The sequence below is a fragment of the Pelodiscus sinensis genome, chromosome 23 (assembly GCF_052426305.1).
Source record: "Pelodiscus sinensis isolate ZL-2025 chromosome 23, ASM5242630v1, whole genome shotgun sequence".
NCBI classification, from domain to species: domain Eukaryota; kingdom Metazoa; phylum Chordata; order Testudines; family Trionychidae; genus Pelodiscus; species Pelodiscus sinensis.
This window is the reverse complement of record NC_143074.1, coordinates 20,348,457-20,361,885: the sequence shown is the minus strand read 5'-3', so window position 1 is coordinate 20,361,885 and position 13,429 is coordinate 20,348,457. Positions and strand designations below refer to the sequence as shown.

General features: G+C 48.0%; 1 protein-coding gene across 1 annotated transcript in view; it reads right to left on the bottom strand.

Moving 5' to 3' along the window:
• Positions 1-13,429, bottom strand: part of AGPAT2 (1-acylglycerol-3-phosphate O-acyltransferase 2) — a 29,653-nt gene that overhangs the window by 13,248 nt on the left and 2,976 nt on the right. The gene's annotated exons all lie outside the window — the stretch shown is intronic.

The window sequence follows — 13,429 nt, the reverse complement described above, 5'->3', positions numbered from 1 at the left end:
TCTTTTCTATGTAGACACCCTCCCAGTCTTCTCTTCCAAACTAAACAAACCCAGTTCTTTCAGTCTTCCCTCATAGGTCATGTTTTCTAGACCGTTAATTTTTGTTCTTCTCTGGACCTTCTCCATATCTTTCCTGAAATGCAGTGCCCAGAACTGGACACAATACTCCAATTGAGGCCCAATCAGCACAGAGTAGAGGGGAAGAATGACTTCTCGTGACTTGCTCACAACACTCCTCTTAATACATCCTAGAATGAAGTTTGCTTCTTTTGCAGGGTGACACTGTTGACTCATATTTAACTTGTGGTCCACTACGACCTCTAGATCCCTTTCTGCAGTACTCCTTCCTAGACAGTCACTTCCCATTCTTCTGTACATGTGAAAGGGATTGTTCCTTCCCAAGTGAAGTACTTTGCCTTTGTCCTTATTAAGCTGCATCTTATTTGCTTCAGACCATTTCTCCAGAAGATGAACATGTGACAGCACTGAAAGTTAACAAGGAATATGAATGCACTTCATACTCCCATACTGCTGGCAGGGGAAGGAAGAGAGGGAGGCAGGTCTTTTAGACTGGCTCTTGTCTTGGAGTAGAAGATGCTAACACACCCTAACCGAACCTTCCCACCTTGCCACACAAACACGCCAGGCACAGCCCCGTCACCAAGACTAACGTCTCAGGCATGAATGGGATGGGATGGGTGCCTTCCCGCCCTAATACACGCCCGAGCAAAGGGGACGGCAATTTCCGAAGCACCTGCTGGCTGCCCCTTCCCCCTCAGCCCAGACTTGCCCCCACTGGCATGGAGCAGCAATTCTGCAGCGAGGTAGGACAAAGGTTGCTGTTCCGCTTGTGCCCACACAACAGCTTCTGGCAGCATGACTGTCTGTACAGCCACACCCATCACCTGGACTCAATGCATTTAGGTCACGGCGCCAGCATGCCCCGGGCATCCGCACAGAGCCGCAGGCTGCTTTTCCTCCCAGCTCAGCTGGTTAAAGCAGCCTATGAACATGGTTAGAGATTCCAACACACCATAGGAACCACCCCACAGGCCCATGTTTCAAGCTAGGCCTCTGGTAGGGTGCAGACATGGTGAGTTGCCACGGTTACCAGAAGAGTGTTACCACAGGCCACGCAGACACAAGCCACGTTTAGAGTCCGTCACGCCAGCTGTTGATCCAAGCACCACCCCTGTCCATGCTACACGTTAGGGTTTTCTCGCCTGTCCATCACCCCCAGTTAGCTCTTCTATGGCACTTTTCATCTACAGAGCTCAGAACACTTTCTACAGGAAGCCAGCGTTTTTCCCCAGTCTGGGTAAAATAAGGGTAATGAGACACAGGCCCAGTGGAGCCAGGGCAAAGCCAGGAACAGAACCCAGCTCACCTAGTCCTTAACCCACCAGGACACCCCTCCATACATTTCTGCCTCAGGATTTTCTTCATGACAGCATGGCTGCTGGGAGGAGACCAGGAAGAACTCTCTCAGTCAAACCCCAGCTAGGTTCGAGATAATGCCACAAGTAATTACAGTTTGGACTGAACAGACTGAGGCTTTTTACAGCCAGCTGAGTGGGAGGCTGGAAGCAGCCAACACCCACGCCTTAGGGAGGGTCCAGAGGGCAGCGTGTCAGGTGTAAAGCTGGTCAGGACAGGTTCTCCCTCCACAGAAAGCAGGCAAAAATTGACAGTCTTGCTACATGTTCAAGTTCCCTCCCAGAAAGAGTCCAACTGTGGAAACCACCACGCTCTGGTAATGCTGTTTCCGATTGCAAAAGGAGAGTAGGAGAAGCAGAAGCTTTCTGCAGAGTCTCATTGTGTCAGAAGTTAACAGTACGGATAGATGCGTCTGATTTAGTCCTACTCTGCTGCTGCTTGTTTCCTTAGAAAGCAGCAAGGACAGGCGAGGACAACTTTCCCTCCCGGATCAGTACTAAATCTTATTGCTGTAAGGTGGTTAGCGAGACGTCTAGGCTCCTGACAGGCCAGCACATACTCCTCAAGCTGGTCACATCCACGGAGTACCAGACGTGGTTTGACACCGGTAAGGAAAGTGCTGGAAAACCCTAGCCCTCTACCTCCAGAACAGCAATGCGAGCCCCTCTGTGTACTGTGTACAGATGTGGTCTCCTCGCCTCAAAAAAGCTATTTTGGCCTTGGAAAGCGTTCAGAAAAGGGCAACTAAAATGATTAGGGGTTTGGAACGGGTCCCATATGAAGAGAAGTTAAAACGACTGGGACTTTTCAGTTTAGAAAAGAGGAGACTGAGGGGGGATATGATAGAGGTCTATAAAATGAGTGGTGTGGAGAGGGCGGATGAAGAAAAGTTATTTATTAGTTCCCATAATAGAAGAACTAGAGGACACCAAATGAAATTAATGGGTAGCATGTTTAAAACTAATAAAAGAAAGTTCTTCTTCACACATTGCGTAGTCAACCTGTGGAACTCCTTGCCAGAGGAGGCTGTGAAGGCTAGGACAACAACAGAGTTTCAAGAGAAGCTAGATAATTTCATGGAGTTTAGGTCCGTAAAAGGCTATTATCCAGGAGAGAGAAATGGTGTCCCTGGCCTCTGTTTGTCAGAGGCTGGAGAAGGATGGCAGGAGACAAATCGCTTGATCATTGTCTTCGGCCCACTCTCTCTGGGGTACCTGGTGCTGGCCACTGTCAGCAGACAGGATACTGGGCTAGATGGACCTTTGGTCTGACCCAGTGCGGCTGTTCTTATGTTCTCTGCACAGCACATCAGTCCTAACTCCTGTGGCCTACCCAGCACAGTCTGTGCCAAGACCTGGGAGAACGAACGCTCTACTTCCTGTCAACGGCAGGAGTGGTTTGCACCAAGGACACTTTCCCACAGAGAAAGTGATTGAGTCGATTTTAATCCGTCACCCCCTTGTAGACTGGCCCCCAGGAGCCCAACAAGCCTCCAAAGAGAAGCTAACAACTCCTGCCCGGTAAGCTACAAATAAAGTACGTTTCTTTTTTTCCTGGTTCTCAGGGTGTCCGAACGAACCAGTGCTCCATGCACTAAGTGGCAACTCCCAGTGATTTCCAATCCAGGCTGCATTCGAGTCTGTATCTGCACAGCTCGTTTTACTACCAAGAGTAACCAACAAGAGGCAATCGCTCACACCTAGCATGCCCAAGATTTTTCTAACACAGCGACTAAGTCTTTGCTGTAGGGATGTAAAATCCTGTTTAATTGGTTAAACATATTGTTTAACCAGTTAAACAGATTCAAGAGAAGGTTGGGCAGCTGCTCCAGCCCAGCTAGGCAAGAACGCCTCCCCCCGCCCTCCCCCCACACGCAGTAGGCAGGGGCTGCTCCGGCCCCCACTGGTTAAACTTTCACATCCCTACTTTGTAGGCCCAAGGCATGAGGCATGAGAGATGCACTCAGACCAGCAAGTGTTCAGAGGTGCAGCTAGTCCTGTAAGTGACCAGACTACTGGACTAGCAGGTTTTACTGTCCTCCTGAATAGGGAAACTTCTACAATGGGATTCCACTCCTGTTGCAGACCATTTGTCCCCCTCCAGACACACAGGCAAAGGGGTGTGACAGTCAGCATAAGGACTGCGAAATATCCCAGCCAAGAGAATGACCCAAATTCCAACCCCGCCTCCAAACCAGAGGAGAGGTCACTGCTTTGGAAATTAGGCTGCTGGGCAGAAAGCAGCAGGAGGAGCCGGTTGCAAGTTACCCAAGGGCATATGCCACAGCAAGCCACTCCCTCGCTCTCGCCAGAGAGAGGAAGGTCCATGTTGCACAATTTGGCAGAGGTGCCTCAAGACTGCTCATGCACAAGAGGGGCAAAGCCAGAGCGCACAGGGGCTGACTCATTCAGCTACAGTAACTGGGCAAGAGGGCGTTACCGCTGGGATTTACACCTGACAGCACTACAACAGCCAGGAGTCTCCTGTTACTAAGATGCCTGCAGGGGACAGGAGGAAATGGGTTCCTTTATCTCCCTGGTTACTCCAAGGGACAGAGGAGGGGTGGGGAGAAGAGGGGGACTAGTCATATTGGCCAGGCTCTGTCTTCCTCCAGTCCCTGACTCTGCTGCTGTTCTTAAGTCAGTTGTTTGCTCCTGAAGCTAAGTGTCCATTTTCACGGCTACCCAGAGGGGGAGAAACAGCCAACCTGCTGCAGCTTGGTCAGATCCTAGATGCAGATGCAGGGCCTCTGATAGCTGTGCAAACTGCACTGGAACAGCTGCGCTCACTCCCCGTTTGCATGCTTCTCTCCAACACTCGGCTTGGTCCCTGGCACGTAGACACTTCCCCTCTGTACAAGTCACGGGCACCCAAACCTCCTGACCACCCGACTGGATTGCACAAGCCTCCACAAATAACCTTTTAGTTTCGCAATCTAATGTGGAGTTTAATTAGGCCTCTGATAACATATTGGTTGGCCAGGAGTATTTGCAAGCACAGGTCTACACTGTAATTAAAAGAACCCACATCTGGCCTTCGTCTGCTGACAATCTCAGAGCTTGGCTTGCGGGGTGTCTAATTTCAGCATCGACACTGGCACTTGGGTTCTACAATCCTCCAAGGTGGGAGGGTCCTAGGCCACAGCCCTAGCTAGACTTCTAGTGTAGACCTTGCACATCACAATTAAAATAGGGCGCAGGTTGTGGGGCCATCAGCCTGCGTCAGCTGCAGGTTCCTATCTGCCGTGCACACACGCCCGTCAATAGTTAATGACACTGTGCATGCAGGATGTACCTTGTGCTTATACAGTTCTCATGAGGCAGGCTACATGTTGGCAGCTTAAGGAGATTTTACCATCGGATGTGGGTGGCACAAGCAACCTTTGAGCCTACTGCTGGTCTATAGTGACCTCTTCCCACTCACACTGGGCTTGGCATTATGGAGCCAGGAGCTGAATCAGCGGCAGAGACAAAGTCTGCCACTGCTATCTAAGCTGTGTACGTCATTCACTTATTTAGGCAGCTTGCATCAGTGCCGGTTAAACCTCAATCCACTAGTCAAGGGGAAAGACTAGAGATTGGAGCCAGGAGACTGGTGCTAAGGATTAAAAGCCAAAAGCTACATACCCTGACGTGTACACCCCCCTCCCCACATACACACTCCTACCAACTGTGATGTATACCCCCCTCCCCAAACACACACACACCCCCCTACCAGCTTTGCTGACGGACTGAAAAGAAACCACACTGATTTCAGCCATGCTATCTGGCTACAGCAGCAGGCAAGCAGTGGCACAGAGAACCAAGTGAACCCGGCAAGCCATCAGGTCCGATCACCCAGCGTTTGAAGCCAGAGCTTCTGCAGGTGCGCACAGCTCTCACGTCAGTTCCTCTGAGCTGATTAGGCGGCTAGCTGCTTACAGATATCCCAGGGCACAGCACTATTTCAGGAACACACATGGAGTCCCTGGCAGCTCAGCCGTGCTCGAAACACCAGCCCCAAAAAACACTCCGGGCCAGGTTTTACAGCAGAGAGGACCGTTTTTTTATGGCAACATCAGCCTAGACCGAGTTCCGGCATTGGAATGTTCTGTACCCAACGGAAGACACAACATGAATACCCCCCCCCCGACAGGAGACTTGGCTCACATTCGAGCCACAGAGCTGCCATGCCAGCAAGCCTAGCCTTCAGCATGTGCAATCCTGCCTCAGTGGAGCAGAGCTTTTAAAATAAACCTGACCTTTGTTCTAACCAGAACAAGTTGAAGCCAGAAGTGCCTCCCCCCTACACACCCCCTCACCCTCACCCAAACAGCTCTCAGTAGGTAGTATGCCTTGAGGCTGGCCCAGTACTACCTGGCCAAGGGAGGGGGCCATCTGCTGCCCTGAATGAACAAAGTCCAGAACAGTACAAAGTGATCCAGTGTTAAAAGCAGGATGGATTAAAAAAAATTTAAATTGGAGTTTAAATAAAACACTAAGTTATGCAAAGATCATTTTAATTAAGATGCATCAAAGCTCAAAGATCGCTCATCATGGAATAGGGATCATCAATTCTAATTCATTTGGGCTGTGTCTACACTGGCCACTTATTCCGGAAAATCAGCCGCTTTTCCAGAATAGCTTGCCAGCTGTCTACACTGGCACCTTGAATTTCCGGAAAAGCACGGACGATCTACTGTAAAATCATCAGGGCTTTTCCAGAAAAACTATGCTGCTCCCATTTGGGCAAAAGTCCTTTTCCGGAAAACTGTTCTGGAGAAAGGCCAGTGTAGACAGCACAGATTTCTTTTCCGCAAAAAAGCCCCGATCGTGAAAATGGCGATCGGGGCTTTTTTGCGGAAAAGCGTGTCTACATTGGCAGTATTTTTCCGGAAAAGCATCCTGCCAATGTAGACGAGCTTTTTCCAGAAATACTTATAATGGAAAACTGTTCCATTTTAAGCATTTCCAGAAAATCATGCCAGTGTAGACGTAGCCATAATGTTTAAGAAGAGTTTTGTAAAGGAGTTCCAATAATTCATGGATTAGGGACCTGGTTTTATGGAGTTCCAGAGACTTCTGTATAGATTAAATTAATCTTTCTATCGCCACAATGGGACTCCGTGCTCAAGTCTAGAAGATACTATCAGAGATGCTTGATTTTGCAGTTCCCGAACTGTGGATGTGGGTCTCCAGAGCCAACACGCTTGTTAAAAGCAAAAATGTTTTTAAACACGTTGTAGAGGTGAGAAACTAACCCTATTGTCCCTCTGCAAATGTGTACACACAGTCAATCCCTCACCTCTCTAAAAGTGCAAAAAGTTTAAAAAAATGAATTGAAGCTAATATTTTATGTTTCTCACCTTGACCTGGCTGACAGTCACTTTAATTCGTTTAAAAAAAAAATTTCATTTAAACTATTTTAGTTAAAAACCAATTAACCAAAAAACCTTGATTTTAAAAAATTTGAATGTTTGAATTTCAATGCTTGGTTTGTTAACACACTCTCTCCCCACCCCAAACGGCAAACTTGTAACATATGGCCTTGTTTTAGTTAAATAAAGCAATTTAAAATATCTGTCTGGTGATGTTCTCCTAATACAGCATGGCACGAAAGTTCTCCAAATATTAATGATTAACTGTTAAAGTAGAGATATTTGTGAAGCCATTGGGAGGTGTACTATCTGCTTCAATTACCTTTGGTAAATGAAATACCTAATCCTTCACTTTCTGATATAGCTGTCAAATTAATCTGAAAAGTTTTCAAAGTCAGTCACTGTTTAAAAACACACGCCTTCTAAAAATGAAATCGACATCTATCACTGAGTTGTGAAGAACATAGTTCAAGGTTACAACCACCACCAAGAATGCACTTGTGTAGAAAACCAGGATTAAATTGCATCTTCCTGACTAGTCATTTGAATTGATCAAATCCACCCTGGTTAAAAGCAACAAACAGCAGCAGACTGAAGTCCTCATCAAGTCTCTGCAAAATACTGATTCTTTTTTTTAAACTTTTCTCAGCTCTTAAAATCCAAGATGTCCCTGGGATCTAAGGCTACGGCTACATTGCTTTTTTTGCGGAAGAGGATATGCAAATCACGCTTACATGTACAGATCTTCTTCCGATTCTTTTTGCAGAAGAGGTTTTCCCCCCCAATAAAAAGCCTTGTGTAGACAAGGCCATGTCGGGGGGGGGGGGGGGGAGACGACTTTCGCAAGACTGTCAACCTCAATTTTTGAGGAATGAGGAGTCTTGCGAGGGGAGGGAGGTGTTCTGACAAACAGCCTTTTTAGCGGAAAAGCCACTTCTGCAAAGAGAGCCGGACAAGGCGAGGAGCAACCCGGGGAGCCGGTGGCGGAGTTTAAAACCTGCCCTCCCCTCCCCCCCGGACAGCTGCCCCGCACCGTGCCAAGCCCGCGCCTGCCGCAGGGGCCACCGGGCACAGCCTGAAGGAGCACCAGGCAGGCAGCAAACCAGGGTGCTGCAGCCTGGCAGCACCGCCGGCTCCTCGCCTTGTGAGGAGGAGAGGGGGAGTTCCCCGGCCCGGGAGCTACTTACAGGTTCGTTTCATAGGTGCGCATTATATATAGGCATCTAGATTTTTCCATTGTGAAAAGACTTCAAAGTCAGGGTGCTCATTATACAATCGGTGAGCATTGTACTCGAGATTTTACAGTACTTGGTACTTAATGGCCTTCTGTCCAATTATGAAAGCTACCATCATGCACATAAGAGGGCCAGAGTATGGGCCTAGTTCAGAGGAATTACCCTGCTAACATGGCACACACATTCCAAGTGCCTAGACTGCAAAGCAAGCCAGCAAGCACCTGCCAGGCACAGAACACAGGCCTAGCTAGGCAGCTAACGCTGCTGTTGCTTGCACCAGCATGCTACAAGTGTAGCCAACAATTAGAGTTGAAGGGGCCCCGGTTGTGCCGTTTAGCACAGAGAGTTCCACAACCCTCTGAGTCTTAATGGAAGAATCCAGGAAAGACCATTCTATCTGGAACGTTTCCCAGGAGCTGTTGTAACCACTGAACTGTGCTTGGTGTGCAGTGAACAACCTTCGCAGCATGCAAAACCATGCAGCTAATCTCACTGGAAGCAGACAGCTAATCTGTATACATTTACATGCACTGGACCACTGTTGCCCACGTGGAAACACGTTTAAAGGAAGTACAACACTTTGCTTGCCCAGTCGTAACATCTTGTCTTCAGTCCCCACCCCTTCTCCGATTTGCTACTTGTGTCCTTCACTCACTCTCCTTTACACAAGTCTTTATTCTTGCTTCTCTCAGCTCCTCACCCACCAGGGCGAAGAAAAAAAAAAAATCCTTCCTCCCCACCCAGATAGGGCCCGAGCCCATCACACCAATGACTGGAAAAAGTCCAGGCTCCTAACATCTACTATAGTTTTACTTCCCTGCCCCTCATACAAGTAGGCAAGGGAAAGGAGATCAAAGTAGGGGAGATGTTTAAGTGATGGCATATGGAAGACTAGCTTAAAACACAGACAGACCAATAAACAAGGACAAGGTAGTCCACTTTCCATGTTAGAGACAGGAAAGACCTTGAGTAATATTCCTCTTCTGAAGGGAGTCTTCAGACCAAAATGTTGCACCTCTATAAACCAGGACTCTGGTCCAGCAACACCTATGATCCGGCAGGACCATGGATGTTAAGATTAGAGAGTTCAGGTGCATTATGGAAAGGGGGCTGAGAACCTGGTACAATGCAGAGGGGAAGAGCGCACCGGGCTCCATGGACTCTCCAATTCCCGAGCTCTCATTGGCTGGGGAAAGCCGGGGGCAGCAGAGGGCCAGAAGTGACCTCCCCGGTCCAGTAAAAATCCCTCATCCGAGACCACTCAGGTCCTGTGTGCCAAACCAGGGAGGTCCAACCTGTACCATAAGTGACAAATTTTCCCAAGGCTATTTATCCATGGCCATAGAACCCTTTTGGCTGTTTATCAAGGTCACAGAAGGACTCGATGTGCCATGCAGGCGGCCAGGATCCCAAGAAACACACATGGGAAAGCAGTGAAAGTTTCAGCACACTCAGTCAATGACCCAAGGAAAACGTTTAAACATCTAACTGTAGCTTGACTTGCCCTTCAACTACAGCGGTTGCTTTGACAACACGAGAACAGTACCTCGGAGGTCAAATGAAGTACAAGTCGATTTTTTTTTCCCTTCCTTCCTCCAGATCTAAAGAGAGGTCACAGTAGCAAGATTAACAGCAAGAGCACAGGAGAAGTATTTTTGCTTTTATAGAATTTTTTTTATCAAGCCCTCAGCCTGGTTTGACAGTACAGCTGTAGGTTCTCAGATTGAGGAGTCTTTCAGTTTCATGGTGGTTCCTACAAGTCTGTCCCCTCAGCTGAAGTATTCATAAGAACATAAGAACGGCCGTACTGGGTCAGACCAAAGGTCCATCTAGCCCAGTATCCTGTCTGCCAACAGTGGCCAGCACCAGGTACCCCAGAGAGGGTGGACCGAAGACAATGATCAAGCGATTTGTCTCCTGCCATCCTTCTCCAGCCTCGGACAAACAGAGGCCAGGGACACCATTTCTATCTCCTGGATAATAGCCTTTTATGGACCTAACCTCCATGAAATTATCTAGCGTCTCTTGAAACTCTGTTCTAGTCCTAGTCTTCACAGCCTCCTCTGGCAAGGAGTTCCACAGGTTGACTACACGCTGTGTGAAGAAGAACTTTCTTTTATTAGTGTTAAACCTGCTACCCATTAACTTCATTTGGTGTCCTCTAGTTCTTCTATTATGGGAACTAATAAATAACTTTTCTTTATTCACCCTCTCCACACCACTCATGATTTTATAGACCTCTATCATAGCCCCCCTTAATCTCCTCTTTTCTAAACTGAAAAGCCCCAGTTGCGTTAACCTCTCCTCATATGTGACCCGTTCCAAACCCCTAATCATTTTAGTTGCCCTTTCCTGAACCTTTTCTAAGGCCAAAATATCTTTTTTGAGGTGAAGAGACCACATCTGTACACAATATTCAAGATGTGGGCGTACCACAGTTTTATACAGGGGCAGTAAGATATTCTGTGTCTTATTTTCTATCCCTTTCTTAATAATTCCTAACATCCTGTTTGCCTTTTTGACCGCCGCTGCACACTGAGTGGACGTTTTCAGAGAGCTACCCACGATAACGCCAAGATCTTTCCTGATTTGTCGTAGTCAAATTAGCCCCCCCATCATACTGTACGTATAGTTGGGGTTTTTTCTCCCCTCCAACATGCATTACTTTACACTTACCCACATTAAATTTCATTTGACATTTTGTTGCCCAATCACTCTGTGCATGCTTTGCAGAAATATTCTTTAGTTTAAAAAAGCCACCACTAGTTAGTGCCTATCAGAATAATTTTCTGTAAGCAGCAGCTGTATATGCAAATAGCCAGCAGATTGGTACAGTGCTAGTAGATAACATGCAGCGCACGTCTTGGGTTTTGTAGGACCAATACCAGTTGATGTACATTAGGAATGGCTTAAAGAGGCTCAAAGATACAGGGATGTAGCTCAAGGGAACACTAGAGGGGCTCTTCTGATCTGACTGCAACAGGCCACAGCTGTCAAAAGCGACAACAAAAACGGGGACATTGGTTTGATAGCTACACCCTTCCATTTAAAGACAGAGATCTGAAACATACCAAGAAATAGTCATTGTGAATCAGGGATGCGAATGGTTAACAAGGATTCCACATACCTGTTCTGAATCAATTCGTTTTGTACATACGCAGGCTCAACGTGGGGTAGCTTGTTCCTGCGCCCTAGATTATACCACATACCTATAAAAGTCACTCTAGCTACTCAACTGTATTCCTGCAGCACTGGAGTGAGAACAGAATGTCACTGGACTCAGATCATCTGTATTTACTATCCAGTATGGAAATGAGATAACCATGTACATGGTTAACCGATACACCTGGGCTCATTGGTTAATGTGTACCATTATACACTGCCCCATCTTACCCATACGGCTGCCTCCCCACACATACCAGCTCCTGCTGAGCCGCCTCCCTTCCCTCCATGCTGCTGCCTCGGATACAGAGGCAGCAGCATGATTGGAGTGGAGGGGAGAATGGGGCAGGTGAGAGCCAGTGCTCATGGGGAGCCAGCAATGCGGGGGGAGAAGGGGAGCGCGGGCGGGCGCCCGCCCCCCACACACACACACCCCTAAGATCCAGGAGCATCTCATACCACCCACCACTAAAACATCTCTACCTCCAGGGTGATACACAACAGCTGCGTAACAGCACGCAGCTCCAGTTCAAGATGGGACATGAGTAAGGATGGGTTCCGTGGGCAGACATCTAAGGAAAACTGAAAAACCCCTAACCGAATTTGGCAAGGACCCTCAGAGAGCAACCCTGCGCTTCACATCTGGTTCAGAAGAAAGCACCTCCAGCCACACACCTTAGAGTTAACAGACCAAAAAAAGAGGAGTGTTTTTAGCAAACACTGATCTAGCCGGATGCTCTTTGAAAAGCCCTTTGGCTGCTGGCAGGAGTATAATTAGGGTCATATGACCCTAATGCGGAAACGCCCTCACAATGAACCGAAACAGCAGCAGCTGCCAATTAGACAAGCCTGGGAGAGGTTGGAAGGCACGGGGAAAGATGGCTCTCAGGCAGCTGATAAAAATGAAACTGTCACGTGTGCACAGAGAACAGAAGACGAATCTTGTGACTATGCACCAACAGACATACAAGAGCAAAGGACACACGGCTTTCAGAAACAGCTGTCGCTATAAACATCCGCCGTGTTCAAGATATGGCCAACCCCACTCTGGGGGAGGGGCAGTGTGTGTGGGGGGGGGGGGGGAGGAGGGGGGAATCCCAGGATGGCTTGAACAACCAGCAGCCTTTTGACAGCTGGGCTTCCCAATACAGTTAAGTGGCGTTAGCAACAGCAAGGAAATTTCCACCACAGTAGTTTGAATCTCTCTAGTCCAGCAACATCTGTGGTCCAGCATGATTTTAGTTAGCTGGGTGTCTACTCAGGGGTGCGGCTAAGTTTCCCCACAGTCCTGTAAAGTTTACTTGAGAGCCAGGACTGGTGACTAATGTTGTCTGCTCATATTTAGCTCTAATTTACCCCTAAGTGTCTTTTAAGCAGTGGAAGGGTTGGTCATGCTGCTAGATAATACTGACCTCCCACGATTCGGCACATTCTCTGGCTTGGCACCAGTCAAGGGTGCCGGATTAGAGAGGTTCAACCTGTATTTCCTGGTTGTAGAAGAGGCTTACTGTCCCGCTCCAGACTGTTACAGAACTTGCTGCACCTCTGAACATTTGCTGGTTTCTGAGTGCACCTCTTACATCTTAAACCTCATGCCTTTCCCTCTCCTAAGGTGGACCACCACAATTCTCCCACTTTCACCCTGGACAATGTTCCCTCATTTTTTCCATCCACGTGCGGAATAATTTATGCGCACCAAGGCACATGTGAACGTGCACCACCAGTAGAAACAAAACCTAGCTGTGGGTGCTCTGCTAATCAGCTGGGCAGCGTTGGACTCTCTCCCGAGTGGCTGCACCAGTGCCCAGCTTACAGAACACTGCCCATTGGCCTTTCAGCCATTCTTACTCAGCAGATGGGACTGTGTTTGGTTGGACTCTGATGGTGTCTGACCCAGAGTCTACGGTGACAAAACAGTACGGTTGATACTGCAGGAGGAACAAAGCATTCAGATGGTAACATTTTACCAGCACATCCATCTTACCTATAGATCTCCAATGGGCACCTCCGCAAACCTAACTGCTACAGGCACCTGCATCCCAGTGTAGTTTTCCCTGACTCTTTCCTGTCCCGGCATCATCTCCAAATTCTTAAGGGTTTGCTGAGAAATGGCTCGTCTTGAGCCATTTTCTCCCCTTCTTGCTTGTTTCTCCCTACCCCAGTTCTCCTTTAAGCCAAACCAATAATCCGGGAAACATACGGTCTTCATTCATTCATTCAAACAACTCTAAACCAGGGT